Here is a 6394-nt window from a genome sequence, read left to right as displayed (position 1 = left end):
GCCCGTTACCACGCAACCACATATATACACAGAGAAAGCAGTCCCCGCGGTCAGCGTACCCCGAGCCTTGCATGTCACAGACACCGAAGCGGCTCCGTTAGTAACAGATCGGAGCGCGCTTTGCACCTACCCCCTCGCATTACATGCAGATGCATGGGAAAAACTCCCAGGGGTCTCAAAATGGGTGCTGGACATTATAAAGAGAGGCTATTCGCTCCAGTTTCGACGACGCCCTCGCCGTTACACGGCGCGCGTCGAGACCACGATAAAGGCAGATGCAGCACACCTGCTACGAGCCGAAGTGACCACTAGATCTAAGGCAACTGAACAAAGCGCTAGTGAAGCGAAAGTTCAGAATGCTCACAACCAGGAAAATCCTCGCGCAAGTGTGCCGAGGAGACTGGCTTGTGTCAGTGGATCTGAAAGACGCGTATTTTCAAATACAGATAGCGTCGCGTCACAGGCGATTTTTGAGATTCGCCTTCGAGGGCCAAGCTTATCAGTACACAGTCCTGCCATTCGGTTTGTCCCTAGCACCCCGTATATTTACGAAGTGCATGGATGCAGCGCTCGCCCCGCTCAGACAGAAAGGCGTGCGAATACTGAATTATTTGGACGACTGGCTGATTTTAGCGCAATCTCACTCAATGCTCAGGGAACACACGACCATGTTACTCGATCACCTCGAGAACTTGGGTTTGAAAGTCAACTGGGAGAAAAGCTCGCTGAACCCCAGCCAAAATATCTCCTTCCTGGGCATAGAATTAGACTCGCTGGCAATGAAAGCGAAGCTTTCGTCAGTGCGCGCGCTGAGCGTTCAGAGCGCAGTGAGCGCGCTCTGCCGCAGCAAGTCTGCCCCGCTCAAGACCTTTCAAAGAGTGTTAGGTCTTATGGCTTCAGCATCATCAGTTCTACAGTTAGGGGTGCTTTGCATGCGCCCACTGCAGCTCTGGCTGAAAGCGCGCGTGCCGCGCCGAGCGTGGGCGTCCGGTCGACTCCGTCTCACGATCGATCAGAGTTGCGTTACAGCCCTGATGCCGTGGAGAGCAGCCGACTGGTACCGAAAGGGTGTCACTCTAGAGAGACCCTCGAGGGTGAAAGTAGTGTCCACGGACGCGTCCACCTTGGAATGGGGGGCACTGCTAGAGGGCAGACCGGCGTTCGGCCTATGGTCAGAACGAGAGAAGTCACTGCACATCAACTGCCTCGAAATGATAGCAGTGGAGAATGCGCTGACATACTTTCTTCCCCTATTGAAGGGAAGTCATGTTTTAGTCCGCTCCGACAACACATCGGTAGTGGCTTACATAAATCGCCAGGGCGGACTCAGGTCCAGAAACCCACATGCACTCGCAGAACGCCTTCTGGTATGGGCTCATCGCAACCTGTGCTCGCTAAGGGCAGCGCACGGGCGGGGGACCCTAAATGTAGGACCAGACAGACTGTCCAGGAACAATGTTCCGGCGGACGAATGGTCGCTGCACCCTCAGACGGTGCAGCTATTATGGAAAACATTCGGCAGAGCGGAGATAGATCTATTTGCATCTCAGGACAACGCTCATTGCCCAGAATTCTTTTCCAAAGCCAAGGACGCGCTAGCCCATACGTGGCCCCGCCGTCCTCTTTATGCTTTTCCCCCAGTCTCTCTCCTACCTCAGGTGATAGAGAGGGTGAAAGAGGAAAGGTGTGCAATACTGCTGATAGCGCCGTTTTGGGGAAACCAGACTTGGTTCCCAGCGCTGATGCAGATGACGAGCATCGCACCGTGGCCAATACCTGTGAGGAGAGACCTCCTCTCGCAGGCGGGCGGCGCGATCTGGCACCCCCATCCCGAGCTGTGGTCCCTTCATGTATGGGTCACCAGGGAATATATGATGAACTCCCCACAGGAGTGATATCAACGATCACACAGGCTAGAGCTCCATCTACTAGACGGCTCTATGCATCAAAGTGGTCGATATTTGCGGACTGGTGCACAGCCCGCGGATCCACACCCACAGACTGTGGTGTGACAGATGTACTTTCCTTCCTACAAGAGCTACTGGACAAGGGCAGGTCCCCGTCCACGCTCAAAGTTTATGTGGCGGCCATAGCAGCGTTCTCGAGGACAACGCTAGGTCAGTCAATAGGGAAGAACGATTTAATCATCCGCTTCCTTAAAGGAGCTAAAAGGTTAAATCCACCCAGACCGCCCTCAGTCCCAACATGGGACCTTTCTGTGGTGTTGGACGCTATGAAGAGCGAACCATTTGAACCACTACGGGCGGCTGAATTAAAATATCTGTCTCTTAAGGCTATATCCCTACTAGCGCTCGCTTCAGTGAAGCGCGTGGGAGACTTGCATGCGCTTTCCGTGGGCGCGACATGCATGGAGTTTGGGCCCAACGACTCAAAAGTCATACTCAAACCCAAGCACGGATACGTGCCAAAGTCTATTAAAACACCGTTTCGAGCACAGGTCATCGCACTGTCTGCTTTACCGGCTGTGGATGGAGAGGCTGACGCGAGACTCTTATGTCCAGTTAGAGCGCTAAGAGTCTATGTGTCTCGCACGTCTGCTTTTAGACAGACAGAACAGCTGTTTGTTTCGTTTTACGGGCATTCTAAGGGAATGGCTGCGTCAAAACAGATTTATCCAGATGGATAGTGGATGCTATTGCACTGGCGTACGAGTCTAAGGGCATGCAATGCCCGCTGGGTGTCAGAGCACATTCCACGAGGGGCGTGGCCTCGTCGTGGGCTTGGTCGAGTGGGATCGACTTGCAAGATATTTGTACGGCGGCAGGCTGGGCCTCTCCGTCTACATTTATAAGATTCTACAACCTGGAGGTTCCCGCCCTACAGGCCAAATTGCTGTCGGTCTAGATATTAGCAGATATCTGGACCCACGTTCTAAGTTTATCCAGGCCGTTTACCTGCCCGGATACACCAGGAGCCAGTGTGTTTAGGGCACTAATCCCCTTATATGTTTAAGCACTGTATGAACCCCGGGCTACGGCCCTAGGGTCTATGGTATCAGATCTTGGCATGCACGGCGTTTTACAGGGCGTTCCCCTAGCGTAAGCTACGCAGTAAGAGTGACCTCTCGTAAGAGAACGTACTCGGTTACTAACGTAACCTCGGTTCTCTCAGAGAGGGAACGAGTACTGCGTACCTTGCCGTGCAAGCGTCTGCTCTGGGCACTCTTATGATGAAAAAACCAGAGTGTAGCTACCTGCGAGCGATATTTATAGGCTGGGATCACGCCACTTTCGGCGGGAGATGACGTGTCAGGCGCGAAATGCACTCATTGGAGCTGACTTCGCGCCAAGCCTCGCTCGATAGGTGCTGCAGTTGCTGCGGAGCAGCCAATAGGCACGCAGTACGCCTCGCCTATGTCTGCTCACTGCGGCAACGCGTTTTACATTAATACAAAATTAAGGATAATTTTTTTGGCTTCAATATCTCTCGCGGAAAGGATTTTCCCCCCTAGCGTAAGCTACGCAGTACTCGTTCCCTCTCTGAGAGAACCGAGGTTACGTTAGTAACCGAGTACGTTTTCTACTATTTTGTTGCCTTTGTGACTAAAAATATGTAATTTACACGATTCAAGTCAAACCGGAAAACATCTCTCCATTTGTTCCTCCGACTAAAACAATAAAATTGTAGTATTCAGATTATTTTCATAAAAGATTTGAATATAATCTGTGATGAGGTAAAAATCCGTCGCCTCAGAAATTCGCGCCATCCCACTCAGTTTCTGTGCACGCGCTAGCCTCAGGGACGCGCAAAAGTTAACGGCATTTTTACGTAAGGATGATATTTAGATATAATTATAGTATATTATGTCATTACAAATGTGACCCTGGATGACAAAACCAGTCATAAGGGCCTTTTTTTAAATTGAGATTTACACAAAATCTGAAAATTTAAATAAGCTTTCCATTGATGTATGGTTTGTTAGGATAGGACAATATTTGATGCAACTATTTTAAAATCTGAATCTGTGGGTGCAAAAAAATCAAAATATTGCAAAAAATCGCCTTTAAAAGTTGTCTACATTAAGTAAAATAAATAAAAACATGCCTGTTTGAAGCCTACTGAATATAAAAATTACGAAAAATTAAAAATCCAGTTTTGGGGGGGTTTCTTATGATTCAGATCAAAATTCTTATTTCTGTACTGAAGAAGGCATGAGTATGGTTTCTCTCCAAGAGGCAGGAGTTTGTGGCTGCTGAGGATGACAGCTTTAGTGAAAACTTTCCTCCACTTTGAGCTTTTACAATTTCAGATTTTAGTGTGAATGGTTCATGGACGCACATTATCCAAAGAAAAACTCGTCTTCATAATCTTGAATTTCTCTGAAACGACTTTCCTTCTCAGCTGACTTTTATGAACATGACCTGAAGGGGGAAAATATCCACTCACCTCTAACCACCGATCTGCTTCAAGGAGCGACACAAGCAGCTGTAAACAAACAAAATACATAATATTGACGAATCCAGTCGAGTTAATATAACATCAAATTCTGCCCTACAAATACTTTCATTGAAAAGACAGATATTCTACATAATTTTCTTCTGGAGACAATAAATTTGGTATTGTGAATCTAAAATACCTCACTATACACGGGTTTCTACTATTTTGTTGCCTTTGTGACTAAAAATACATAACTTACACGATTCAAGTAAAACCGGAAAACATCTCTGCATTTGTTCTTCCGACTAAAACAATAAAATTGTAGTATTCAGATGATTTTCATAAAAGATTTGAATATAATCTGTGATGAGGTAAAAGTGCGGCGCTTCAGAAATTCGCGCCATCCCACTCAGTTTCTGTGCACGCGCTAGCCTCACAGACGCGCAAAAGTTAACGACATTTTTACGTACGGTTCATATTTAGATGTCATCATAGTATAGACGGTTTCATCGGGCGCACGCGCCTGGACCTAAGTTAACTTCCGGTCTGTGTTTGTTTATCTGTCTGGTTCGTGTCGCGGGCTACAAACGCAGCTAATAATGAGTAATGAAGTTGGTCTCAGGTTATTGTGCTGTGGTATGTGTTTCCCAAACATCTATTTATTTGTGGCGACCTGCCACGATATAAAAACCGACTGATTTTCCAATAGACTTCGTTAAATAAACGTTATGCACGTTCAAAAATCAAACCGAGGCGTGGGTGTTTTTATATCACTGTATTTCTGAAGAAAGACTGTCTTTAGAAAATGTCATTTTTATTTCATCCTGCATAAGGCAGCGTTTTTAAATTAAGAATTTGCTCAATTTAAATTTGCTGTCTATAGCCATTACCGGGGAAACCTCGTTTCTCGTGCTTAAAGCACCTCCTGCTGGTAGATAATGAGTTTGCATTTTTAATAAATCAGTCTAATTTACACAGCCAACATATTTCGCTTGTTATTACAAAAATAATCTACTCTAGAAGGATTTAGCTGTTGTTATTGATTCTATTTGGATGCCTACCGGAAGTTAAGTTTGGGCCACAAAAGCGCGCATGCGCAGTAACGTTTGTTTATGTTGTTGCCGTTGAAACCGTCTATATGTCATTACAAATGTGACCCTGGACGACAAAACCAGTCATAAGGGTCAACTTTTTGAAATTGAGATTTATACATCTGAAATCTTGAATAAGCTTTCCACTACATTTGATGCAAATATTTGAAAATCTTCAATCTGAAGGCGCAAAAAATCAAAATATTGAGAAAATCGCTTTTGTCTAAATGAAGTAAAATAATAAAAAAACAAACGTTTTGATATATTTACGGTAGTAAATTTACAAAATATCTTTGTGGAACGTGATCTTTATTTAATATCCTAATTATTTTTGGCATCAAAGTGAAAACAATTTTGACTTATACAATGGCTATTGCTACAAATATACCCATGCAACTTCAGAACTTTTTTCATTTATCTATTTCATTTACCTAAATTAATACAAATATATGCATCTTGAAGCAACATGAGGACAAGTAAATAATTGTTTATTTTTAATTTAACAAACTATTCCTTAACATCATTGTTCATTGATTTGCACTTACTCACACAAACTCAAGGCCGAGTTCGATAATGCATTCAGTTCCATACTTTCTAACGCACTCCAAACATCTAAATAAAAACATTCCAGATTGTTTTATTCAAGCATTTAAACACTTGCATTCCTAACACATTTTGTTTTAGCATGGCTGTTGCAACCTAAAAAATTCAGGTGAAAGCTTGTTTCAAAATATACTTTGGAAGGAAAAGACACTTAGAAAAACACTAGCCATTGTTCTTCAAACATTTCACGAGTTCCCACTTACATATAATTAGCTGGAGTATGTAAGCATGTTTGGCGTGCTGTCCGGGGAAGGGCTCCGAGCTCGGGAATGGCCCGAACCTAGAGTACCCCCCAATAAGCA

This window comes from Garra rufa, chromosome 3 (assembly GCF_049309525.1).
Source record: "Garra rufa chromosome 3, GarRuf1.0, whole genome shotgun sequence".
NCBI classification, from domain to species: Eukaryota; Metazoa; Chordata; class Actinopteri; order Cypriniformes; family Cyprinidae; genus Garra; species Garra rufa.
The sequence above is the reverse complement of the archived record's forward strand: the minus strand, read 5'-3'. Positions refer to the sequence as shown.